Genomic DNA, 27,270 nt, shown 5'->3' on the forward strand with positions numbered 1-27,270 from the left:
CTCAACTGCACGTGCGCCAGCTCTCCCCCACCCCACATTCCATGCATATACAGAGCAGGAATATGGAGCGGGAAACAGAAGAGAGGCAGGCGGAAGAGAAAGAGAGATGAAGATGAAGAAAGGATTGAAGGTAACAAAAAGATATCTTTTAAAATCTATTTTAAATTATGCAAGCCTGGGGGCAGCCAGGCCCACGCCCACCACTTCGCTGTGCCCTCCGCCTTGCCGCACCCGCCACTGCCTCCTCACTAGCCCATGCCCACCGCCGCCACCACTTCACTGGCCTGCACCCACTGCCACCACCACCTCGCCAGCCTGTACCTGCTGTGGCCACCGCCTCACCGGCCCACACCCGCCGCCTTTCATCTGGCCCCCTGTTGAAAAAGTTTGAGGACCCCTGCTTTATGGGTACTGCTGCTGCCTAAAGGTGTCCTGAGCCTTTTGGGGGGCGGGGTCCTTCTTGGCTGCTCACTGGGCAGGTGTACCTGCCACTTCTAGCACATCTAACTCAGCAGTTACCTCTGCATGCATGCATGCAGCTTATTCTCATACTGGGATGCAGCATGCAAAAAGCTCCTTGTTTTCAGCTGCTTCAAAAGCCAAGAGAAGAGCTGGTCATGGTGTGTGGGTCTCAAGGACTCCTGGGCTGGTCGATGCATGTGCCCAGTTCTTCTTCAGTCCAGAGTAACAGCCCATGCTGCACTGGGAGGCTTCAGTGCTTTGGGGAAAGAGACTGGGTGTTAGCCTCCTCTCCATGGGAGCCTAGGGATGTGAGTCAGGGATGGAGCAAAGTGTCTCTCAGGAGTGTGCTTTCCTGGGGCAGCCCTTGTCTGCAGCTCCCTGGGAATGTGCGTTGGCTTTTGGGAATGTGTTTGTGCCACAGAGCCTTTTGAAAGTCCCAAGATATATTGTAGACAATATATGAGAGGAAGGGAATGAAGGAGGCAGAGTGGAGGTCATTGTTTTTTCAGGGGACACTCAAAAAGTGTAGGAGAGAGGCCATGGCACACGTGTTGCGAGGCAAAGCAGGATAGTAGAGGCTGGATGGCTGGAGGAGCTCCTGCAGTTGCCACTCTTTTCAAGGGACTCTGTGGTACTTGCATTCCCAGACAGTGGAAACCACAATGCAGGGTCCAGATATTGCAAAAAGCCACTGTGATATGGAGAAACCAGAGAACAAACAATTATTTCTTCGCATGATTTCTAAAGACCAAACATACCAGACTGAAACACCATGACCAGGTTCAGACAACATGACAGACAAACCATGGTGGAAAACCACCATGGCTTGTCATGTCATGCAGACCCAGCCAATGCCTGGGTTCACAAGCCACAGCAAAGAACACTATGCGGTTTCTGTAGCATGTGGATATTTCCTCAAAATCACCAGTCGGATGCTCATGTGGTTAGCTGGGCAGTGCAGTTTCTGTGCTTCCTGCTCTGTCCCCTGGCTTCACCATGCTTCCTGGCACCCCTCATAAGTGGAATCCCTGTCCTTTCCCTAAACTTGCCTATGGATCACAATAGCCTCCTCCTGACTGGTCTGCTGTGGCAGGTTCCCCTGTCCCTGTTCTAAGTGCACTTGCATGTCTGTGGCACTTCCCAGCTGCTCCAGCTCCCACACTGATTTCCCTTACATGAGAAAAAGCAGCTATGCCACAGTTCCCCCATCTCCCTCTGTGTATTTTTGTGCTGTTTCTCTGTTTCCAAAAGTAAACAGAAAGATGGATGTATCACTCAACCAATGCTAATAAAGTGGGCAATGATGCATCTGTTTCTAGGGAGCTAAGGGCAGTAGAGATTGAAGGCTAGAAGTGGTCGCTTCTGCAGCTGCTCTTGCTAGGGACTCTATGGTATTGCCTTACCAGCAATAGTAAAATGGTGGTCCCATGTCTGGATGACCAGAAAAGCCATGATGAAGCATGGAAACCTTAGAACAGACCACTGACTTTCTCTGTGATTTCAGAAAACTAATCCTATCATGCAGGAACTTCAGAACTCAGTATGGACAAGGCAACACACCTACAATGGTAAGATTTCACCATGGCTTCACATGTCATGTGAACTCACTCAGTAAATAGAGTGGGTTATCCTACACTAGCAGACTGACTTGGTCAAAGGCAGCTTCCTATATTCCTGAGTAACCATTCAAATGCAGCACAGTAGCTGGAAGACAGTTCCAGCAGCCAGAATGCTAACCCAAAACAACAATCAAGCGAATAAACAAAATCAGAGGATATAACAGCATTAAGCTGTGCCTTAAACGCCACAATAAAAAGGGCAGACTTTGCTGCTTAAAATAAATAATAAAGGTGCCAAGTGGATCCGTAGGTAAGGGACAGTCACAGAAAAGGCCTTCTCTTCAGTAGCTCTCTGCCAGATTTCAGATTTCTCTTGTTGGACAGTTTCCTATAGGAACAGGCAATTGTAATCCCAGGATGCTTTCGTATATGAGGCTAATAAATCACTGTTGGGCTGCTGCAAGCTACAAGTGGAATTGCATCCGACGTTCCACATTATCAGGCATATTGTGCTTTCCCCTGCAAATTCCACTATATGTTGCCTACGCAGTGAGTGTGACATCACTGCTATAGCTGGGGAAATTTCGATCCACCTGAGCAGCCATTTGAAACAAACAACAAGAGCTTTTAAAAAAGGAATCAACTTGTTTGTTTAGCATTTATGATGTTCATGTGCTATAGCCCTTTGCTATACAAGATATAAATGCACGCATATATACATACAGTGTTTAACCTTTATTCTGGATCAGAATTGTAGACTGGAAGTGGTACATTAGGATCTCCCCTGCACACTTAACACACATACACAGTGCTAAGACGACTAGACTGGACCATGCTAAATAATAAGGACTAGACAAAAGTGTGTATAGTCAAGGCTATGGTTTTCCCAGTTGCAATGTATGGCTGTGAAAGCTGGACCATAAGGAAGGCTGAGTGCCAAAGAATTGAGGCATTTGAACTGTGGTGCTGGAGGGGACTCCTGCGAGTCCCTTGGACTGCAAGGCGATCAAACTGGTCAATCCTAGAGGAGATCAATCCTGACTGCTCTTTGGAAGGCCAGATCCTGAAGATGAAACTCAAATACTTTGGCCACCTAATGAGAAGGAAGGACTCCCTGGAGAAGACCCTGATGCTGGGAACAATTGATGGCAAGAGAAGAAGGGGATGGCAGAGGATGAGGTGGCTAGATGGAGTCACTGAAGCAGTTGGTGTGAGCTTGGGTGGACTCCGGGGGATGGTGGAGGACAAGAAGGCCTGGAGGAATGTTGTCCATGGGGTTGCGATGGGTTGGACACTAACAACAACAACAACAACAACCACAACAGATAAGATGTGCTGAGCACCTTTCAGCTGAAGGACCCAATGCAATTTTGGAAAGTTCTTGGGAGCTGGACCAAAGCATAAAAAATGCCAGCATTTTACTGCCAGCAACTAAACTGTAGGAAAAGCATTTCTAGTTTTGGAATTGGGAAAGTCACAAAACAATTGGCAGTTTCTTTATTTACTTAATTTCTATATTGCCCATACAGCCAAAATGGCTCTCTGGGTGGTTCACAAAGAGCAAATAACCAACAACAGAAAGTAAAATACAAATAAAAAGATCAGTAACTTTCAAATATAAAATCAGATATAATAATATAAAAAACAACAGAAGGCCTACAACAACCGCAATCAAAGATAGCTCAAAGTTACATCAGCAGATAAATACATAGAGCATAAATGGAGGGTAAAAATTGATTGTAAAAGAATTAAAATAATTTAATCATTAAAATGTTGGGTAAATAAAAAGGGGTTTGCCTGGCACTGAAAAGAATAGCGAGATGGAGCCAAGCGCACCTCTTTGGAGAGCTGATTTCACAATCATGATGCTACTGCCGAAAAGGCCCTTCCCCAAGTTGCCACCCTCTTTATCTCCTTAAGAGGGGGCTCTCTGAGAAGGAGCTCAGACAATGACCCCAGGGTTTGGGTAGGCACAAATGGCAGGAGGTGTTCCTTTAGGTAACCTGGCTGCAAGCTGTTTAGGGCTTTAAATATTAGTGTTAGCACTTTGCATTGGCAGCTGAGGAAGGCATGGAGCTAGGGAAGGGGTCGTGGCTTTCTGGAAACTTCTGGAAGGCTAGACTTTAGACTTGGCCTAGCAGGGTTTTGCACCATTGAACTTTATGGATGAATGCTGTTTCTCAGGGGAAAGCAACTTCATAGGTGACCTTGGGCCAGTCACTGACTCTTAGGCTAACTTACTTCACAGGGTTGTTGTGAGGATAAAATGGAGAGGAGAAAGAGGATTATGCAAGAGCTGCCTTGAGTTCTATACCTATACAAGGAATAGTTAAGCTGCCTTGAGTTCCTTGGGCTATAAATCAATCAATCAAGTTCAAAGTTGTTGCACTAATGCATATGACATTCTAGTTTGAAGCCATACATTGCTTGTTGTTTGAATGCAAGTTTCTTAGATTTTTAACAACCCAAACATACAAGAAGAATCTTCCAGTCCCTCCCCAGTGTTGCACTGGCTCCTGCTAAAATCCATGCAAGTGAAGATCCAGTCATCACCTGAGAAGGCAGATAGAACTTCCATCACTGCATGTGTCTCCAACTGGCTCTCTTATGTCTCTTTCTCTGGCTAGTTGTCACATTAGCATGACCCTCCAAGACATTTTGGAGGGGCAGAGGATAATGTGTCACAACTAACTGATGCTGTAGGATTCACCACATCAATTACGGAGAGGGAAGGTGGACCATTTGAGTGCTCTGGGAATTGCACTCAACCACAGCTGTTTTCTTCAAGTTTCTGGAAGACATAGTGTCAAAGAACTCTGTGTTGTATTTTCCTAAATCCCACCTGATGAAATTGACACAAAGTTGGCCACCAAAGCTGCTATAGAGCTATAAATGGGTCCACCTTGACATGTGCGATCAGATTTCAAAGGAAAGCACAAAACTAATGGCCAATTAGAAGTGTTCCCTTTGGACATGAGCTTGCCCAAGTGATCATGTCAAGTGAAACTTTAGAAGTTGTCGATTCTCCAAGAGGCTGTTTTTGTCTTCTCTGAGATGAAGGGTTGACATTCTAAAACATGTTCTGTTCCATTTGTAAAGAAAGGTGTCACACGACCAGCAATCAGTCTAGTTAAGACAACAATCTTCTCAAAACCATTCTGGGTATTATTTTCACATACATTTTCATATTGGCTCCAAAATTCAGAGTTTATTATCACTTCCCGTTCATATGTTGAGGTAAAAGTGGGCAAAGGACACAGATAAGAGTGCTAAATACTAAATACTCTTAATAGTAAGAACCCCATTCCTATTTAACAAGGGAACCTATCCAGTTCTTAGGTGTCAATTCTAAACACACTTACTAGGAAGTAATGCCCACTGAACATAGAATTTTATGATAAACATTAGGGTTTGGGCAAACCCTTTCGGAATCTGCCCCTCCAGAATCTGTGGACTTCCTTTTGCTCTCAGCCTGGTCCCTGAACTCAGACTCGGAACCACTGCAAAGCAAACTGGAGTCCAGGAAACCAAAACTAGAGAATCTTGTGGATTTTCCACATGAGACAGATTCCTTGCACATCCCTAGTAAACATGCTTCTTGTTATTAGTCGCGAAGTCGTGCCTGACCCATCGCGACCCCATAGACCACATTCCCCCAGGCCTTCCTGTCCTCCGCCATCCCCCAGAGTCCACTCAAGCTCACACCAACTGCTTCAGTGACATGCTAAACATGCTTAGGATAATAAAATGTGTATTTGTTATATTTACTAATTTATTTTCTACCCTGCCCATTTGCCAGCATGGTTCTCACTTATATAGAAATGTGGTATAGAAATCAAGGTATTATGATTATTGTTAAAGAATAAATGGTGTAGGAACAAGTTGTAAGAAGAGGTGTGGCTTCTCCTGAATTGTGCTGAGGGGCTACCTAGTCAAGACCATCAGTTGCTACAGACGGGATGGCCATGCTAGAGCTGAATGTCCATTTGGATGGGTCATCTTGTCAGCCATCTTTCAATAGGACATCATCCTTCCTCTGGTAAGTGGCCTTGCTATTCATCTATAAGTGTGGTGGATGAACACCATGAAGAGGAATGACAGGATGCTTACCTGTAGCTGTAGTTCCAGGGGTCACCTGCACATTCGCACGAAACTGCCTATGGTGCCCACATTAGCATTTCTGATATCTCTACATGAAAAGCCAGTGCTCAACATTCTGTCACATTGTGTTGTGATGAAGAAACACTACAGAGGGTTCGTAGCTCAGTAGAAACACATCTGCTTTGTGTACAGAAGGTCTGAGGTTCAAACCCTGTTATTTCCAAGTAAGGATAAGAAAGAATCTAGTCTGGAACCCTGAGCAGCTGCTGCCAGTCAGCCAGATGGACTAAAGGTGGGATTAAGTGATGTGATTTGCACATCCCACCAGCAATTCCTGGGCTGTTTAACCAAGGAATAGCCAGGGATGAGCAGCGCATGTGAGCCATTTTCATTTTTAATAAATGACCAAGCCCCATTCATGCATTTTTGTGATATGCGAACCTGAAAACTTTTGATTGTTTATGGGATGAACAATTGGAGGTAACCCAGCAACATACCATGAACAATTGTTGAGTTAGCTCTGGGTTGTTTAACCTATAAAAAACGCAGGGTACGCAAATCATGAAACAACCCATTTCTGGGTTGTTTAAAAGTAGAAATGGTCTCCTCTTATCTCCAGAAATTCCTGAGTTAAAGCAGTCCAATAATTGCTGCTGTTAAGTACAATCTGGGCAAATATAAGAACAAAAGAAGAACTGTGCTGGATCAGGCCCAAAGTCCATCTAGTTCAACATTCTGTTCACCATGTGGGATTCCACAAGCAGATTGGAATGCAACGGTACTCCTTCGTCCAAATTTCCCAGCAATGGCATACTGATTCGGTTGCTGGAGGAAACACATAGCCATCATGACTAGTAGCCATTGGCCCCTCAGAGAGCATTATGCTAATGGGTGACTTTTATGCACATTTAATAATAAATCATAGAATACTAGAGTTGGAAGGGGCCATCGGGCCCAACCCTCTGCTGCTGCAGAGGGCCCAGTTTACTCCATCCCACTCAGATGGCTCTCCAGTTTCTTTCTGAATGTCTCTAGTGTGGGAGAGCCACCACCTCTCTAGGCAGCTGGCTCCACTGTTGTATTGCTCGGACAGTGAGGAAACTTTTCCTGATATCTAGCCTGAACCTGGGTTGTCGCAACTTGAGCTGATTATTCTTTGTCCTACACTCTGGTATGAGTGAGAAGAGATCTTGTCCTTCCTCTTTGTGACAGCCTTTGAGGTACTTATAGAGGGCTATCATGTCCCCCCTCAGTCTTCTCAAGGCTGAAAATACCCAGTTCTCTCAACCTTTCCCCATTGCGCAACATTTCTGTTCATTTTTGTTGCCCTCCTCTGGACCCTTTCTAATTTTTCTGCCTCTTTCTTGGTGCCCAGAACTGGACACAGTATTCCAGGTGAGGTCTGACAATAGACAGACAGAGAGACAGACTGAATGAATGAACGAACAAACAAACAAACTAGTAGTCATTGATCACCTGCTCCTCCATGGATTTGTCCAATTTTAAGTCATCCAAATTGGTGGCCATCACAGTATCTTCTGGAAGTGAAATCACAGTTTAAAGATCCACTGTGTGGAGAAGTTCTTCTGTCCTGAATTCCCCATCAAGCTGCTTCATGTGATGAGGCCAGGATCTAGTAGTTTGCGTGAAGGAGAAAAATGTCTTATCTATTTTTCCCACATGATGCCTAATCCTGCACACATCTATCATGTCTTTCCAGTTGCCTGTTACTCTAAGCTAAACTATTTCAGCTGTTGCAACTTTTCCTTGCAGAAGAATTGCTCTAAGCCCTTGATCATTTTAGTTGTCCTTCTCTGCACTTTTTCCATCCCTACAATCTCCTTTCTTAAGTGCAGCGACCAGAACTGTACACGGTATCCCAGGTGTGGATGCTGTATTCATGTTTCAGGGCAGTATGATGTTGGCAGCCCTACTTTCTGTCTCTAATGATGTCCAACGTTTTTCTCAGCCAGCATACACTGGGCTAGCATTTTCATGAAGCTGCCCACCACAAACGCAAGAAGCGTTTCTTGGTCAGTCACTGCTAGCTCAAATTCCATTAACTTATACTTGAAGATGGGAGTTTTTGCCCCAGGCTTACATTTGCCTATCCTGAACTGCATTTGCCATTTTGATGCCCAGTCTTTCAGTTTGGAGAGATCCTTTTGGATCTCCTCACAATCACTTTTGGTTTTACCAACCCTATATAACTTGATGTCATCAGGCAAAGCTGCTCTATTGCTAATTCCAGATCATTTATGAATACGTTGAAAAGCATTGGTCCTAATACAGATCCCTATGGGAGCCCACTGCTTACATCCATCCACTGGGAGAAATTACATTTATTCCTACTCTGTTTTTGGTCCTTTAACCAGTTACTGGTGCATAAGAAGACCACTCCTCTTACTCCATGACTACTAGATTTGCTCGGGAGCTGTTGATGAGGGACTTTGTCAAGGGTCTTTTGGAAGTCCAAGCAAACCACGTCTACTGGAAGGCTCGTGTCTGCATTGGCACTCTCAAAGAACTCTGAAAGGTTGGCGAGACACGACCTATCTGTGCAGAAGGCACGTTGGTCCTTTCTCAGCAGTGTTTGCCTTTCTGTGTGCTTACTAATCTTATGTTTAATAACACTTTCAAACAATTTGCCTTCTACAGATGTTAAACTAATCAACCTATAACCCCCTCCCCATCCCTTTCTAAAAAGTAGTGTAACATTGGCCATGCTCCAGTCTTCCAGTACAGAGGCTGATCTTAGGGACATGTTACATATTTTTGTAAGAAGGTCAGCAATTTCATACTCAAGTTCTTTATGAACTCTAAGATGGATACCATCTGGGCCTGGGTTACTTGTTAAATTTCAGTTTGTCAGTAAGATTGAGAAAGCCATCTTTATCTGCCTTAGTTCCACAAACTGTTCCTGAAAATATCAGTTCAGGTTGACATACCTGTCCTGTACTCTCTGCAGTGAAGATAGATTGAAAGAATTCATTCAGTTTCTCTGCAATCTCCTTATCCTCCTTTAGAATTCTTCTAACTCTGATATCATCCAGTGGCTTCTTGCTTCCAATATATTTAAAGAATTAAAATCAGTGATGTGTCTTTAGCAGGAGGCAGGCAGCCTTCAGCAATTTATTTATATATTTAAGACATTTCTATACTGTTCCTATTTAGTCAATGATTATCAGGATGGTTCACAACGTATTAAAACGTATTAAAAATCTAAAACATAACCAACACAGCCATTCACATATTTAAACAGATAACACAAGATAAAACCAATCAAATATCACAATAAGAAATATAAAGTTTAAAATCAGAAATATAATCTAATTAAAATAATTATAAAAATAATGAAATCAAAGCAAATTAACAAACAACCCCAATGTCATTTAAAATAAATAAACTAAAACTGTTTTTTTTTGTTTTTACAATTAAAATACTATGAAAATAAAAAGGTTTAGGCCTGGCACTGAAAGGTATATGGTGCCGGCACCAAGTGCAATGACCTCCCTTCCCACTCATTGACACAACTTTTGGTGAATGGGCTTGAACAGTTTGCTTGAGGCATACCTGAAGGAGTGTCTCCTTCCCTATGTACCTACTCACCCCTTAAGATCTGAGGTGGAGGTCCTTCTTTGGGAGCCCTCCGTGAAGGAGATTAGGAGGGTGGCTACCTGGAGAAGGGCCTTCTGTGCGGTGGCACCCCAGTTATGGAGTGTGCTCCCCAGAGAGGTTTGCCTGGCACTGACACTGTATTCCTTTTGGTGCCAGGATAAAACCTTTTTATTTTCCCATTATTTTAATTAGGTTTGATTAGGTTTTAATGTGGGCTTTATTTTATTGCAATTATTTGGATGCTGCACTTCATTTCATTTTATGCTGCTTTTACTGTAAGACCATCATAAGACACTAGTAGTTGGATAGTAAATAAAAGCTTTACATACATACATACATACCTGGTCAGAGCCTTGGACCAGAAAGTCATGTAACGGGAAGGGACCTAGATGATGATGTAGGCTATCGTTCTGCCAATGCAGAAAATCATGAGCTATAGTACTCAATGGGTGGCCATTCAGCCTCAGTTTAAAAACCTCTAGCAAAGGAGGTTCCACTGTCAAACTGCACCACCAGGGAGTTCTGCCTCGAAATTCCCTTTCCCGACATGCAAACCCTTTGGATTGAGTCCTCCTCTGTGCAGCAGCAGGAGCAACAAACATTTGCTCCACTGTTCATGTGACAGCCCTTCAGACACTTGGAGATGGCTGTTCCATTGCCTCTGGCCCACTGCCGGAGGCACTGAACGCTCAACGGTGAGAGGCAGCCGTGGCTTTCTTGTCCTATTTGTGGGTTTCTTAAAGGCAACTGGTTGGCCACTCTGAGGAGCAATATCCTGCACTGGATGGATCAGTGGCTGGATTTGAGAGGGATGTTCTGAGTAAGGGAGAAATGAAGTTTGAACCGCACCTCTAAGGATCCCTGAAAATTGCTCCTCTGGCATGTCGCATACGCAGACCTTAGGAAGTTCCCCGTTGTCCTCAGTGAGCAGGGGGAAACTTCGTGCACACACTGAATGTATGCGCACACTTGTGCAAGGTTTTGGATCACATCCATTAGAAGCTGACAAATGCCAATGAGGGCTTTTGTTTTGGCACGGCCATGAAAATATTTCCTTCTGAAATCACATGGTGCAGTATCCTAGGATTTGTTCAGCTTTTCTTAATTTCAAAAGCAACAGTCTTTGGAGTGTGTCACCATTCTTTGGCGATTAGGCTGATCACGTGGCTTCTAGTTTCTGTTTCCAGCTGCCACCTAACATTAAAAGAAACTAACACTTAATGCTTGTCTTAATATTACTTTCCATATTTCTCCAGAGTTGCCATGGGGATGTTACGTGATCATGACTAGAAGAGAAAGTGATCTAAGAGGAAGCCATTTCCCTATCTAGCTGTTTTTCATGCTAATTAAATAGAAGGAACTACTTTCAAGGTGATTGGCATAGAGAACCTTTTTGGGGGAGTCCCCCCTTTTCACTCTTCCACCTTGTGATGTAAAGAAAGAAATCCTGGCCTCAGCTCTTGACAAAGAACTTCTGTGCACATTCTAGCTCGCTTATATTAAGGCAACAATTTGTAGGCTGCATTCCTCAGGGCTCTTTAGGATGTCCCTCAATGAGGAGATCAGTAATGGGAAACCAGCTGCCCAAACGACAGCCATCAAGGGAGTGCCATTTGTGCAAGGAATGGGGGAACTGTGCACTGCATGCAATTTCCTCAGCCGATTCACCGTGTGGGAGTCCAGGTAGCTCTGGTTATAAACTGATTTGTGTTTGTTGGCAGTTTGGGGGGGGGGGGGGGGGGCCCCGCGGGCCGGGGTTTTTTTTTTTTCCCCCCCCCCCCCCCGTCAAACAATCAGTGGTCACTTTGGACTAGGGACAGCTTCTCTGTTGCCAATCTTCTGCTAAAATAGCGGGAGGAAAACTCTAAGCCCATGGGCCTAATCTGGCCAGTAGAAGTTTCCTAATTGGCCAGCAGAGGGTTGAGACCCCTCTTCAGGCCCTCCCCCCTCCCCTCCCCTCCCCTCCCCATATCTTGCCCCCTTGCTTCAAGGCTAGGAAAACTTGGGGAGAGGAATTCCCTTGTTATCACCTGTGCCCTTGCTTAATCTTGTGTTACCCCTTTCAGTTTGGATGAAGAGAGGTACTCTAGGAATCATAGAATCATAAGAGTTGGAAGGGGCCTAGCAGGCCATTTGGTCCAACCACCTGCTTAATGCAGGACTCAAGTTTCCCATCCAGATTCCAGCCAGACCTGACCCTGCTTAGCTTCCAAAATTAGGCAGGATCAGGCACTTCAGGCTATATGGAATCACTAGGGTTTTATTGGGGGCCCTTTTATTAGTGAAAGCACTAATTGCTTTGCCCACTCCATAACATTTCCCAAAGGGGAAGGCATGAAGTCAAGGAAGCTGGTCCCCAGCTGAGGCAAAGCAGGTTGGGGTTGTGACATCCTCCCTCCTCCCACTGTTCAAGTCCTTTTTTCCATGCTGAGAGAGGCATGAGAAAGCTAAAATGGATGGGGTGGAGTGATGTTGGGAGTGGATGGGTCCACCTTCTGCCATCATTCAACCAGTGGTGGTGAGCAATTCGCCCCCACATAAAAAACCTGCTCCCACTCCTGCTATAAAATGTGCAATTAGAGGGAGAAGATGATGTGAAGCCCTGACATCAAGATTTCTAACTGTAAAATATGTAGATGGCAACCGAATGCCATGTGTTTGTGTGTGCATGAGAGAATAGCTCAATCTTTCTTTTCCTGGTATCCTGGTTTGGAATGATAGGCACTGTAGTGAAATAGATATGGAGGGCACCCTAGGAAGACAGATAACCACATGCCTATCTGTCTGAACACACACACACACACAAATGAGATAGCTAAAGAATAGTTTTAGCATCTCGTCTGCTGTCTGTATAAACTAAAAACTCACCTCTGTATATTCTGTTGCGTAAGCTAGATTTTGCAGGAATTCAGCAACAACTGTTGAACTATTTCTAGAGCTTTTGAAGTCACCGAATCATGTTGGTTTTTCCCCCTTGACTCAACTTCCCTGCCCTTTGTTAGATTTTATCTTTCATAAAAGAGCTTTTTTCTTCTCTAGGCGATTTTTATCCTGAGCCTTCAAATCTCATTGTCAGCCTCTCTCAGGTTGTCTACCAGACACCATCTGTGCCCTGCCACCAATGGAGCTGTTTCAAAGCATTACACCTGTTAGGGAGAAAGATTTACTTTCAGAACATCCTTACACAGATTTCATTTTCACCTCTAAACAACACACAGAAAAGCAAGTGGCTCATTCTTTGCCAAACCATTCTGCGCTCACCAAAAGATCTTTCTAGCTTATCTTTGCAGATAAGAATCGGTTTAAGCCACATATGCCAAATGCAAGCCTAGTTTGATCCTGTTTTTGCAATTTGACCTTTAAGGTACTGCAGCAGCAGCACTACACCAAAGCAGTGTATGAGAAATGCCATCTTTTTAAAAAATGCAGACGTTGTCAACATGAAGTAAAAGCAACACCTGCAACCCTTGCAAAATGTAAGGTTGAGACTAAACTACAGGTGACATTTGTCACATAGCTTCCCCTTGATTTAAAATAGCTAAATTTGGGTATTTATTTCTTAGGTCTATAAACTGCTCCATGTTCCATCATGGGGATTTTGGAGTGACCAATAAAAGACTCAACAGTTAAATAATATGCTAAAGCAATAAAGCTTGGGCTGATTACTGCAAGAAAGCCTCCCGGTGACAGGTGTGAAAGGATGATTTGAAACAAGGGTGTAAAGAAATGTAAAAGGGTAACAAAGAAAATTACTTCGCCCAAAGGAGGGGAAGGGCTAAAATCAGATAGCACAAGGTATGGGGAAACAGGCACGTAGGCAGGAGGGCCAAATACTTCCTGATTGTATATTGACAAGCTGGGCAGAACAAAATGAGCCTATTGTAGCCCACCGGGGGCAGGGCTGGATTGGGAAGAAGGGCCGGTGTTGGGGCAGCGCGGAGTAGGCGGGCAGAAAGAGTGTAAACTCTCAGTACCCTATTAGCCAATTAGGGGAAAGGAGGAGGGAACAAGCGGCCGGGAGCAGGGTTCAAAAGGGGTGTGTGAACATGTGCTCAGGTGAACAGAAAAATGGGAAGGAAACCATTCCTTTCTGTTCCCTTCATTGCAATACAGTTTTAAAAAGAACTCTCTGCATGCCTGGAATATTTTTCTCTTCCAACGGAAAGGAAAGAGTGATCATAACACTGGAATGAGAGTATGTTCAGGAGGCACCAGGAACAATACCATGTCAGCGCCTGCCAGACCTGACCTCAGAGGCAGGAATTCGGAGATCAGCTACGCTGAAGGCTGCACTTCGGGAGGATTCTGGTCGGGCCACAGGTCCATAGGAAGCCAACAGGGACATGTCATCCACCAATCTCAATGACTGGGCAGCTTTGATAAGGGAGAAAGTGATCTGTCGGGTTCTTTGGAACTTTATACACTAATACAAACCCCCTAGGCCTGCCCCAGTAGTGAACAGGCTGCAAGTGCTGGTCCTTCAGTGAAGGAACTGCTTGCTGAGAAGGGGAAGCTGCTAGCAGAAGCCAAGACATTATGGGCTGGGTCTAGCTTCTGGATCATGCTTAAGGGGAGCCCTACAGAGTGCATTGCAGTAATTTGTATAACTTGAGGTAGACTGGAATAATGGCATGGGGAAGTGTGGAACAGCTTTATGGTTTTGCTCTGCCGTGGTTCTAGAAGGAATCGCCCACCCCAACCCTGCTTGTTTTAATGGAAGAAAAGCTCCTGTAGAACATGTAGGGGCTTGCCCAAACCTGCCCAGGCATGCTAGGTCCCCAGAACAAAGGGATTATCTGTGACCAGCAACACCTTTGAAACCTGAGTTAAGATATGTAGGCAGGATTGAACAATCGCTTGAGTCCCAACCTTTCAGGTAGCCCAGTCTCCCAGGTAAATGTGGGAACTACCCAGAATCAAATGAACCAATCAGCATCTGTGGTGGGAACTTCAAACCAACGAACCTTTGCCATTGCTAACTGGTCAGCAAAAGTTTAAAAGGAGACTGCACCAGGTGTTTTGGGTGAATCGCTCTTTTGCTTGTGATCAAACTATTCCCTAGAATAACATCCATATTTCCCCTTCTAATTCTTGTTGTGCTTGATGGGGCTAGCACACCGAGACTAGACCTCTTGTTTCCTACACTCCCATTGACCTTCAATTCCAGCTGGAACTGTGGAGAGAGATTTCTATGCCACAGTCATGATAGGCCTTCTTATTCCAATCCCATACTAGTTATTTTTTAAATGAATAATGTAAGTGCAAACTATATGACAGATGCCATGTTCAGTTTGGTCCTAAGTGACAATGGATTTTAATTTATTTTATAAAGGGATTTCCTTAAAACCAAATGCTTTTGATCCCGGGTCAGCTATGGAAATGGTTTATTCAGTGGTAGACTATGCAGTGGCAGTTTTAGCCTTCTTTGGAGAGCAGTCTTAAAGCTGCCACATTGAAGTGGCATCCAAAGTTGGCAATAGTTTTTACCACTGGGTGGGCACAAAACCTGTTTGGCAGACAGTGGCCGAGCTTCAGTTTCAACAGGTGACTTCTGAAGAGGTGTTCATTTCAGGCCAGTTTCACAGCAATGAATTAGGCATTGATAGGTTCTCAAAATATTAGGAAAATGCTCTTAAGACAGCAGGGGGGCATGCTTTGGAAAGGTCAATTTGGTGTGGTAATTAGATGTCTTTAAGACATCACTTTTTTTCCCTGAAAATCTGTAATTTTGCAGCTCTTAAACCACAAAATGCTGTTCTTTATGCTGCTATAAAGAGCAAACTAGGCACAATTTAATCTATTTATTAGATATCTATTCCTGTGTTTTTTCTTACAAAGAATTCAAAGTGGCTTCCACAATTCTCCTGCTCTCAATCTTATGTCCACAACAACCCTGCAAGGTAGGTCAGAGTCTGTGATTGACCCAGAATCACCCAGTTGGCTTCATTCTTGAGTGGGAACTAGAACCCAGATCACCCGAGTCCTAGGCCTATGTCACAGGGGCTCTTTGCCACGCTCGCCACTGTTCTTGCCTAGCTCTTGACAGTCTATTTTCCTGATCTATATTCTACCTCATAATGAATGGACACATGTTAAGAAGAACTAATGGAAAATTTGCAGTTGAGGGTTGTTTTACAAGACTGCACATAAATAATTATTTGTTGTGAATGCAGACTCTCTTTATTTCAGTCATTACATTTATATCTCAACTTTCCATGAAAATGATGCCCCAGGCAGCGAACAATAAAGGTTTAAACAAAAGTTGATTAGAACATAACTCAAAAATAAACACACAACATAAATACACAATTGAACATACAATTATGCACAATACAAAAAAGAAATAGGATGCAATGCAATAAAAGCCCCTCCTGCAACAGACCAGTTGACATGCCAAAGGCTTGGCTGAACAGAAATGTTTTTGCCCATGACGGTGGCACTGGCCTCAGTCCAGCATTTGCTTGGGCTGGCTGCTCAAAAATCCATTTCACTGTTTTCCAAGTGTGGCCAGATTCCCTAGTTTAATGGAAGTTGTACTCACATGCCTCCTATAGTCCAGCCTTCCTCAACCTGGCAACCTTCAGTTGTGTTGGGCTAAAACTCCCATAATCCTCCAGACAGCATAACCATTCTTGCTGGAGGGTTATGGAAGCTGTTAATTCAACACATTTGGACAGCACCATGTTGGGGAAGGCTGGGATAGCCAGCATCACTCCAGAGGTGGTAAGCAAAAGAAAAGTAAATTTTGCATAGGTCAGTCTTCAGTGCCCTCCAAATGTTTTGGGACTACATCTCCCAGAATTCCTGACCACTGGCCATGCTGGCTGGTGCTGATGGGAGTTGACGCCAAAAATGTTGGGAGGGAGAGAGAGCCTTATGCTAATTTTCTTACATTTTAAAAAGCCGTATTTTAAAAGTCTGCATACCCACGAGACTCTAAGAACATAAACATCTCACTGGTTCAGAGGAAAATCCAAGTAGTCCAACATCATTCTTCAACAGTGGCCAATAAGATGTATCTGGGAAGCTGCAAAGCAAGGCATCCAACCAAACCCCCAAGGAAAACATCCTTTTCCATGCTAAGTTGAAAATTGCTTTAAAAACAACATTAAGATTATTTCTGGCGCGATAGGATAAGTATGATCTTTACCATGGGCCCCGTCCCACATGCTCCCCCAGGAAGTCACTTCAATTTAACAAGGCTGATTTGGTGGACTTGTGGCTTTTTCAGAGTAGAGGTGGAGAGTGCTATGGAACTGCCAAACTAGCCTCACCATAGACCATGGCAGTAACCACAGAGTTGTGGGGGAAGTGTTCACCAAAGTGTGCTGACCCCATGCTGCCTCCAGCTTATTGAGACTGTATTATTTGTATATGTATCCAAGATAGCATTGCTTTGATGCTTGAAATTCACCCCTAGGAATTGCAGTCCATCCATCATGCTTGAAATGGCAAAAGGGTTTCCACTACAGGATTTGCTGCAGTGCAAAAGTTATGTTTTAAGAAAGGGTGGCAAGTGTGGAGTGGGTGGGTTTTTCCTGTTGCTTTAATTCTCTGGCTGGCTGAGTTCATTTGCATGATTGTTTCATGCTTGTCTGTCTGTCAACATGTATGCCTGCAATCATTTAATACTACTGCTTGGATGAACTGACAACATCCTTTCAATATATGAAAGCATTTAATACTGTCAGCTGTTTCCTGTTGTGTTTATTGTAAGGCAGGCTGACAAAGTGACTGGAAAATCTGTTTCCATTGGAAAACTGTTTAAACAAGGTCAATAAAAATGGAGTTCCATTAAAAGGGCATGGAGATTTATTGAATGGTCAGTAGGTCATTTCCATGTCATTTTAGACTTCAGCCTGTTGGCCCTTTGGACAGTTCACAGAGGCCATGCCTTGCCTATTTTCACTGTGACCTAACAACCTTCTGTGGTCAGAGAGTCCCATGCACATGCTACAAAGACTGGAGTGACACAGAGCAGGAGCTGCCTGGTGGTTAAGATCACTGTTGCCGTGAGATGGTGCAGCCCTCACTCTAGCCTTTGCCAGGGACCAGAGGACTACAGGCCATGAGGCTGCACCCTGCTTCATGTTGAAGGGAAGAGCAATTTGCTCTTGCCCACTGGCCAAAGAAAGAGCACCGATGACTAGTTGGGAGTGCAGAAGGATGCTGACCATCCACCAGCTTGCATGTGTCCGAGTCTTTCCTTTTTTCAGTATTTCTTACAACCTGTCACTTCTGGGCCTCCTTGAACTATCACTTGCATGAAAGGCCAAGTACACATTAGGGGTGCAGAAGCTTAAGTCCCAGAGGCCAATGACCCTTTTCCACAATTATCAGTCACACAGTAGTTGCCCAGCTTTTATACAGACCCATTCACTTTCTAAAAGGTTGCAATCTTTCTCCAGAGGCACCATTACTGACGGTAAGGATACTCAGGAAAGCACGTTATGTTTAGGAATTTGGGCCCACTGGTTTTGCATTCAGCTCTGCCCAGCACTTGAATCTGACCTCCAAGAACTTCTCCCTTCACCTTCGGACTGAAAAGAGGGAAAGGCATTTTTTGGTTGCGTTGCCCCATCTCCTGAGTACTTCTGGTAAGGGGGCTAACCTGGTGCTAAATCTCAAGACTTCTTATCTCTGGGTGAAGACTTCTTTTTAATCTGCCCAACTCTTTTAATCTGGATCATATTACTGTGGTTTCAATTTTTTTTAATGCTTTGTTTTAAATCATTATTGTAAACCCGCATGGAACTTCACTGAACTAAGGGTAGGGTACTGAATTTGACAAATAAATGTAAACAGGAAACTGCCCCTGGGCTTCAGTGCCTCTGGATGGATAAAGAGGCTTCATTCTATACTTGTACCTCTATGGTTAAAGTCCCATATCTCTAACATGGGTAATTAAGAATCAACATAATTTCAAAAGGCATCTCAAAACTCATCCCCATTCATAAAGCTACATCCCGTAATTCACTGTGCTCCTCCTGGCTTTGCGCTCCTCTTCCCAATTTGTTGTCTTCCACATGTTTGGGACTGTAGCTCGCACAATCTTTCACCATTGGCTATTAAGAGTCATAGGGCAACACATCTGAAAACAACGGATCTAGTAGAATACAATTGGGATTGGATTGGAACAAATCATCTCACATTCAACACTTTTCAACAACCTCTTGGGGCCAAGTCTAACCCATTCTACAGGTTTTTGTAAAACACACACAGGCCTTGGAACACTTAAAATGCTACAGACATGCTAAACCGGAATTAATATTCACAGCCTCTAGTATTCTGCCAGAAAGAAGTATGTGGCACTAATATTGTTGAAATACAATTGCATACACTAAAGTAAATTAAGGAAAACAAATTAAAATAGTTTATTTTAATTGGGGGGTGGGCTTTTGTACTATATTACCTGGCATGAGGGTGCTACATACCATAAAGATCCAGTGCTCAGGCTCACAGGACAAAAAAGCGCACCAAACTGTATATTTATTGTTGTAAGCCGCCCCGAGGCTTCGGCGAATGGGGCGGCATAAAAATGTTTTAATAAATAAATAAATAAATATATGCCAATTTACATACGCTAAGCTCTTTTCATCAGGACGTGGAAGAATCCAGACCAGCCTTACAGAACCAGGCTCTGAATTATGAGATGGTTCTGCAACACAGCTGGAGACTAGAGCAGGCTATCTGGACTAAGCCAGAATAAGAAACCTCTCTGAAAATTGGAGCCTTTGAGGGAGTGTGTGTGCTTGAATAAGAAACAGTATAAATGAGTAGACATGGTGTACCTCTGTGTGGGAGATGAATTGGAACCATGTGAAAGACAGACAACACCTACACTCCAGGAAATCTCTTTTTACTATGTAGGTGGTGGTTCTGAGATGTGTTATCTTTAAAGGGCAGTTCTGGGGATGCCTTCATCATCTTCTGTCATGTAGATAACAGCTCATCATCTTTCAAATAGAAGTAAGAGATGGAAATTGAACAATGACAGCAGCTTAATGTCATTTAACAGAAAGACAATTGTATGCAAAAGGAAAGTATTACCTCAGTCATCTCTATTCTCAAATAAGCAAAAGGTTTAAACCAGAGCAAACCTAACTACTTAAATGTATAGCTTTGGAAAGAACAAGGCCAGCTGTATACAATAACTACAGGGTAAAGGTCTCAACTGAAATTTCATTCTAGTCTGCAGCCAATTTGTCATTTATCAACTGAGCAAAATACCTTATTCGAAGACTTACAAGTTAGAATTTTATTTTTATTTTTTAAGTTCTCCAAGAACTTCTTCAAACATTTACTCTATTTTATTTAACCTGGTCAGCTTGGAGCAGCTCAAAGTCACTTTGGGACATAACAAAATCGCATTTTTTAAGGTCTCTTCCCACCAGTCGTTTCGGTCTACCTAATCTGTGTACCTGTGGTGAAAAACACACTTGGGCCACCCATTATATATTACAAAATACATGTCTTTTCCTGCACAAAGATTAATGTTCACACAGGAAAAAGTAAGACATAAAGCAAACTTCAGAGGTCATCTACCCTTTTATTTTAGAGCTTTTCTGCATGATCACTCCCAGACAAAGAAGTACAGCCACCAGGAATTTGTTTATTAAGCTCAGACCCCCCACTCTTAGAAGCTTCCATATGGTTCCCAGGCAGTCCCCTGTACAGGCAGGGAGCAGGACAGACCTGCTTGGCCTCAGAAGCGGGACTTGCAACGGCACTGTGCTGCATGCAATGCTCCAGGTCAGGATCCTGGCCAGCACTGCCTTCTCCAGGGAAGCCATTCCAGCCCTCAGCTTCCCATCGCATCCCCCCGTCATCAGCATCCCCCCCACCCCCGATCATGCTCAGGCACCTCTGGGCTATGCGGGGGACAGAAAATTAAGCTCTCCCCTACAGAGACTAGTCTATGTCTGTAAACCTCAAATCTGCAAATACCTCCCTCTAGGACGGGCTCTCAAAGAGCTCACATCTGCATTTGGGCTTTTCTACATGAGGAGTTTAAATGCCACTTTCTGCTTCTTCCATTCTCTTCACAGGAAGAAGAGTATGTCCTTTATATTGTTTTTCTCTGCTTTTTAATAATTTCATTATCCAACCAAAAGGTGGCACTGCGGTATACCTGCAGTAAGACAGAAACGCAACACTATTTAATTTTTATACCGCCCAATAGCCCAAGGCTCTCTGAGCAGTTAACTATGCAAGACTTTCATTCCACTTTCTTTGGGTTTCAGATTTAAGACCTGACTTTCCTCCCTCTAAAAACCCCCACTAAAATGGCTGGAAAAAATGGGAGAGGTACTAGAAGATAGCAGCTTCATGAAAAGACCTTGCATACTTGTGCAAGGGATTGCAAGCACACAATGTCTCAGGCAGAGAAGCCCTCGTTAAATTCAAAACGTTGCAGCGTGTGCTGCTCTTGTTCCGTGTTCTGGACAGTCAGTGTGCCCCATTCTAGGCGATGCATTTCTCCTTCCACCCGCCTAACTTTCCCCTGAGCAGTCAGTATTGCGTGTGCACAGAGTATATTCAGTCCTTCTCGGTTGGAGTTTGGGGCAAAACTTGCCCTTAGTCTGTATTTCTTAAACACATACTCTGCTTCTGCAAGTGGGTATCCCCCACTATCACCGCCATGGGGATGGTGTTTTTAGCTATGTAAGAATCTGTACAGAGAATGGGTTTAGTTTTACCATATGCTGAATTACACATATAGATAATTCTCTGGGTAAACCCTTACAGCAGATTAAGAAGAGCCTTCCACAACCTGAAATAATAAATAAAAGAACACAAAGATTAGAATGTTATGTAAGTGTGCATGAAAATGTATCTGAGAGCAAAAGTGACAATGGCTGGTATGTTTACTTGATTAGATGTTTGTTCTCACTGGACACCAAATGTGAAAAATACCATGTATTATAATGGTTTCTATCCCACCAAACTTCTCTAAATTATGCAGAATCTGATTATCAATCCTTTTTCAGCATGTATAGAAATGTGCATCTTCTCCCTTAACATTTTCTGCCCCTAATAAAATCTTTTCTTACTACATCATAATATCACAGTAACAGGATGTTAAGCCTGTTGTCTTTCGGTGTAGGATGCACAAATACAAAGAATAATTATTTTTTACATATAAAACATATTAGTATTCTGTAATTACAGAATAGTTACATATTTTTATGCTATTAGATGTTACCAGTACATTTTGTACTGTCACTTTAAAGAGAATCTCTTTCTTTTAGGTCCTCTGCCTAAATTAAACTCATATGCCATAACTCCACCCCAGTTAGCTTTCCTAGAATAGCACAGAGGACAAGAGTGTAAGCTTTCCCTTTGTTTCCTGACTCACTAAGAAGATACCAAGTTGAACATAACTTCACTGTCACTCACAATGAACCCATCATGGATTATTTCAGCTTCTCCTGAAATCTTCCACCTGGTCAGTAGTTAGAGAACCAGGATACACCAAAAAGAGGTCACAGCAGCCTTCTCTGCTTCCTGAGACCAACTACTTTCCAACATCCCTCTAGGCAAATGCTATCCTGGAGAACCACCTTCTGAGTCTTCCTTTCCTAGCATGCTCCTAGTTTCTTCCTTTAGTGAGTTTATCTTCTCATCCACCTCTTCCTAGGCTCTCATTCTCGCCCTGCTGTCTCCACTGCTCACCGAACCATCTCCGCTGGCTGCCCCTTATATACATCTTCAGTCAGGACACCCTGACCAATGACCTTCATTTCTAAAATATCTGATAGCCCATTGGCTTAAAACTGTAAGCCAATGAAAGCCAAGAGGATGTCCATAAATGATCCATTAAAACTTGACCTTTGGATTCTTCTATCTAATAAATAAGCAGCAGGTTGATGAATCACTAAGGTCATAACTTTTTTGTAACAACAGTGACATCTTGAAAGGCAGTTGGCATGTTTTCAGCAGCAGGTCTGAGTCACAAAGTCACTAACCTTAGTGAGAGGTAACCTTTTCATCTTTTGCAGATAACCTTTATAAACATAACTGTATTACCTTGCAGAACACACTTATGCATTTCACACAATATGCAAACATAATTTACTGTAACTTTTTAGTTACATTCTCTACATGGTTAACAGAGGGGAAGAAACTGGTTTTGTGACTGGCACAGCTCTACAGCTGGCCTAACTTTCACCTCTGGCACAGCTGTCTCTGCAAGGTGGGGACAGAGGTTGCGAGGCTGCAGACTCGCAGCTGCTCTCTCCTCACTCGCAGGCCGGGCACACCCCCAACCTGCCTCTTCCACTTCACTGCCCTAAGTCAGAGTCCTGACTATGGGGAGGAAGCCACGGCAGAAGTTTCTGTGGTGGTGGCGGCTAGTGGTGGGGATCAGTGCTCAGACCTCCCCTTCAGGAGGCCAGACCTCTGTCTCCACTTTTGGGAGGGGAAAATCTGCTACCTACATTCCTTGGGACCCCCTCTCAAGTACCTAAAGACTGCTGTCTTAGGGCAGTCCTAGAAACATAGGATTGTACAGCTGGAAGGGGCCTAGCAGGCCATCAGGTCCAGCCACCTGCTTGATGCAGGACTCAAGTCTCCCATCGAGATTCCATCCAAACTCAACCCTGCCTAGCTTCCAAGATTAGGCAGGACCAGTTACTTCAGGCTGTATGCAAGTTTAGACAGAAAGGGGGGTTACAGCATTTCTTAGCATTTCCCAGCTAACAATATGAGTTCTAGGCCTTTTTTCTGACTAACTGTACATAGGATTGTGCCCTTAATTTGTGAGTGCTTTTGTCAGCTATGAGAAAGTTTTCCTCTAGCCTATCAGCTTCACTGTCAAATTTGGCATGGCCTACTGGATATACAGATGTTTTATATCAAGTCTGAAGAGCTTCCATATGAAAAGAGGCCTAGACTACAAAATAGCCACACCTGATTGCACTGAAGAGTAATCTGAGATTAATTTGCCAGAAAATGTTAGGAAAAGCCCCAGATGTAGTTAGTGGCTTCTACCAATCACAGAGGCTTCATTTAAAATAAATGTGATTCTAAATAAAAGGATAATACTTAAGGCAAGGCAATAGTTATCTTTGTGTTTCTTTCAATCTACCAAGGCTGGCCTTTTGAATGAGGTTGCAAGCTGCAGATTAACACAAAAATAAGCACTTCAATGAGTGCCTAACAAAATGAAAATTCAGAATCTGATTCTTTGTTCTATATAATATGCAGAAAAATCCTATCAAGATGAAAACAAATTATGTCAGCTCCAACACTGGTGTAGTTTCTTCTCTATTCCAGGTGTGAGTTATGGAACTGAAAGGCTCTCCTGGAATGCCCATTCTGCCTAGCAGAAGTAGCTGTTGCAGACTTTTCCTCAATCTCACAGAGGCTTATGAAAATTGGGTCTCCCTGTCTGAGGATGGACATATCTCTCTTCCCTGGAAAGAGATCCAAAAAACTAGATGCACTTTGGTGGACCACAGGCTGGCTATCTTATTTATTTGTTTATTTATTTATTCAATTTATATCCTGCCTTTTTCCTACAAAGGGCTCAAGGCAGCTTACATCATTCTCCTCCTCCATCTTATCCCCACAACAACAACCCTGTGAGGTAGGTTGGACTGAGAGTGTGACTGGCCCGAAGTCACCCAGTTGGCTGCGTGGCTGAGGGGGACTAGAACCCGGATTGTCTGAGTCCCAGTCCCATGCTCTTAACCACTACACCACACTGGCTCTCTTGATTTCCTTGCACAGCATATTACCACTAGGAATATCATCTAAACCAGGGTCCTCAAACTTTTTGAATAGGGGGCCTGTTGAAAGGCTGCGGTGACCGTTGTGGGCTGGTGAGGTGGGGATGCCATTGGGCCAGTGAGGTGCTGTTGAGCGCATGCGAGGCGGCATCGGGTGCGCGGGGCGGTGGCTCGCTCAGAGATCTCCCAGTGAGTCCAAAACCATCTCCAAGCGAGGGAGCCACCAACTCCCCACCTGCACTTTGAGGCAGCAGCAAGCGCGTGGGTACGGGAGGCAGGCGGTGGCTGGACCATCTCCGAGCAAGCATCCACTACCTCCCCACCCCCACAGCAAGCGCGGGCTGGATAGCCATGGTGGGCCGAATCCATCCCATGGGCTGTAGTTTGAGGACCCATGATCTAAACAATTGGAGGCAGCAATCATATGCACAAACTTGAACAAACATGCAAAGGATTGAGTTGCATATTGACTAACTGCAGGTCCTTTAATGGACAGATTGAAGGGAGGTGCAATCCTATGCAGGCTTAAACAGAAAAAAGGCCTATAACTCCCAGGAAACTGCAGCCAGCATACTGGCAGGTGTAGGCCGTTTTTCTGTCTAAACTTCCAAAGGATTGTGCCCTGAGTCTGATCAGCCCACAAAAGATCACAGTGTAATATGGACCTATGGCTGGTACTGACTTTGCTTTCTTTCAGGCACCAGCTAAAAGATTTTTGTTCTGAAAAGCATTTGGTTAATGTAAATTGTACCTTGCTGTTGATATTGTTGGTCGTTTTTAATTTATTTGGTTGTGTTTGGTTATGTCTTGTGTATGCTTCTCTATTATTTGTATCATGCTGGATGCATTTTGACACATTAATTTTGTTTTTATCTGTTTTACTGTCTTACATGTTGGTTTAGTGTTTGTAAGCTACCCAAAGAACCGTCGGGTTATGGGGTGGCTTAGTGGTAAAATGAAATAAATTAATGCATAAATAATTCATAGTAGTGTAAAAGCAAGTTTGGGCAACTTGTGGGCCCAAACCACAGGTGGCCTGCCCAGGCCATTTGGGTGGCCCTGCCAGTCACTGGGCTGCTGAAAATCACTACTACTGTGCTGTAGCAATTCTGCTACAAAACAGATTGTGTGAGGAGATAGATGTTTGTTTTCTGGGAGAAACACTAGATTCTCATGTCACTACTACTTCCAGTGGTGTTGCTGCGGCCATTTCTCCCAATGGCCATGTGCAATTCCTGGAGGATTCTGGAAAGCCTCCTCTATGCCTACACTATCTTTAAAGTTGCAACTCTACAAACTAAGAACTCCTCAGTGTTTTTGGACTACCTGTCTTTGGAAATTAACATAGTTACTTATTGCTTTAAAAACACAGTCTATAAAAAGTATTGTACTCCTAATCACAATGTATGGGTATGAAAGTTGGACAGCGAGGAAGGCTGACAGGAAGAAAATTGATGCATTTGAAACATGGCGTTTGTGGAGAGCTTTGCAAATACCCTGGACTGACAGAAAGATGAACAAGTGGGTCCAGGATCAAATCAAGCCAAAGCTTTCTATTGAAACAAAAATGACCAAATGTGGTCGCAGTACTTTGGCCATATCATGAGAAGGCAAAACCTGCAGGACGAGGTACGTTAGGGAAAGACAGAAGAAAGGAAAGTCCAATTATGAGATGGATTGACTTGATAAAGGTAGCCCTGAATTTACAAGAGCTGCCGTGCAGGGCTTGCATTCATAGGGTCGCCATAAATTGGAGATGACTTGATGGCATATTAACAACAACAAAATAAAATGAAGACACGTAATTGGCAGACAATAATGTAAGTTGAATTTCACTCAGAACTTAAGCTGCTTCTAAGAAAGAAACGGAGCACTCTGAAGAACTAGTTAAAAACCTATTGTTTACCACCCTCTTGTGGAAAAAATGAAAATTAAAACTTAGAAAAGATAAACGAAGGATCAATACCAATAAAAGGTAATATCCCCTGGGCACTTTAAAAACTAACAAGTGCCTTGTGGCAGCGCTTGGATAGGTCAGAGCCCAGCTGGCCAAATGCAAGATGGATTCCTAAATTCTGCCGTTTCTCCGAGGAGGGGGAGCAGATGTTATACCCTCCAGATGTTTTGGCCTGTTAGAAGCCCCAAGTCTGGCCAGCATAGCCAGTGCTGAAGAAAAATGGGAGCTGCAGACTCAAACATCAGGAGGGCTGCAAGTTGCCCACCACTGGATTATACATGGAACTGTACAGAACGTCTATTTCCCTCCCCTCGAGATTGTGGGACTACAACTTCCATCAGTCCCAGCCAACATGCCCAGTGATGATGTGAATGGAAAGTATCAGCAATTTGCAATTTGGAGGGGCTTCTTCTAGACATATATATATGAACATATATACGAATGCATCTTTTAAAATTTGGGGAAAAGCCTTACCCAACCTGGTGCCCGTTAGGCGTGTTGGACTGCAACTCCCATTCTCCCCTAATCAGCGTGGATGGAAGACAGAAGCGATCATCCGCTAACCTTCACACTTTATTTAACGGGGACTGATGTCCGGTTCCCAATAGGTGCAGGACAACCGATACAAAACAACAGCGAGATAAGGGGGGGAAAGCAGTAGTACCCTGCCCTGCAAATGGCGGTCCCCGCACAGAAACCGGAAATGAAAGCAATCCATAGCGCTTAGCTTTCCTCCCCCCCACCCCGCCTTTATCTCTATAGCATGTTCCTCTCCACTTTTTGCCCTCAGTAGACCGAAAGCCTAAGTTGTCCTTCGTTCTGATTGGCTCTTCTGCCGACG

At 43.8% G+C, this 27,270-nt stretch overlaps 1 long non-coding RNA gene across 1 annotated transcript; it reads right to left on the minus strand.

The window, feature by feature from the left end:
• Positions 1-504: 504 nt before the first annotated feature.
• LOC123023039 lies at positions 505-27,106 on the minus strand. The gene is made up of 6 exons (XR_006414619.1): positions 26,904-27,106; positions 12,609-12,886; positions 10,082-10,934; positions 9,071-9,185; positions 7,599-7,755; positions 505-1,153 (listed from the first exon to the last, which is right to left on the minus strand). It is a non-coding gene; the product is annotated as an uncharacterized LOC123023039 (long non-coding RNA).
• Positions 27,107-27,270: the final 164 nt, after the last annotated feature.

This window comes from Varanus komodoensis, unplaced genomic scaffold (genome assembly GCF_004798865.1).
Source record: "Varanus komodoensis strain SLA01 unplaced genomic scaffold, ASM479886v1 scaffold2, whole genome shotgun sequence".
NCBI classification, from domain to species: Eukaryota; Metazoa; Chordata; class Lepidosauria; order Squamata; family Varanidae; genus Varanus; species Varanus komodoensis.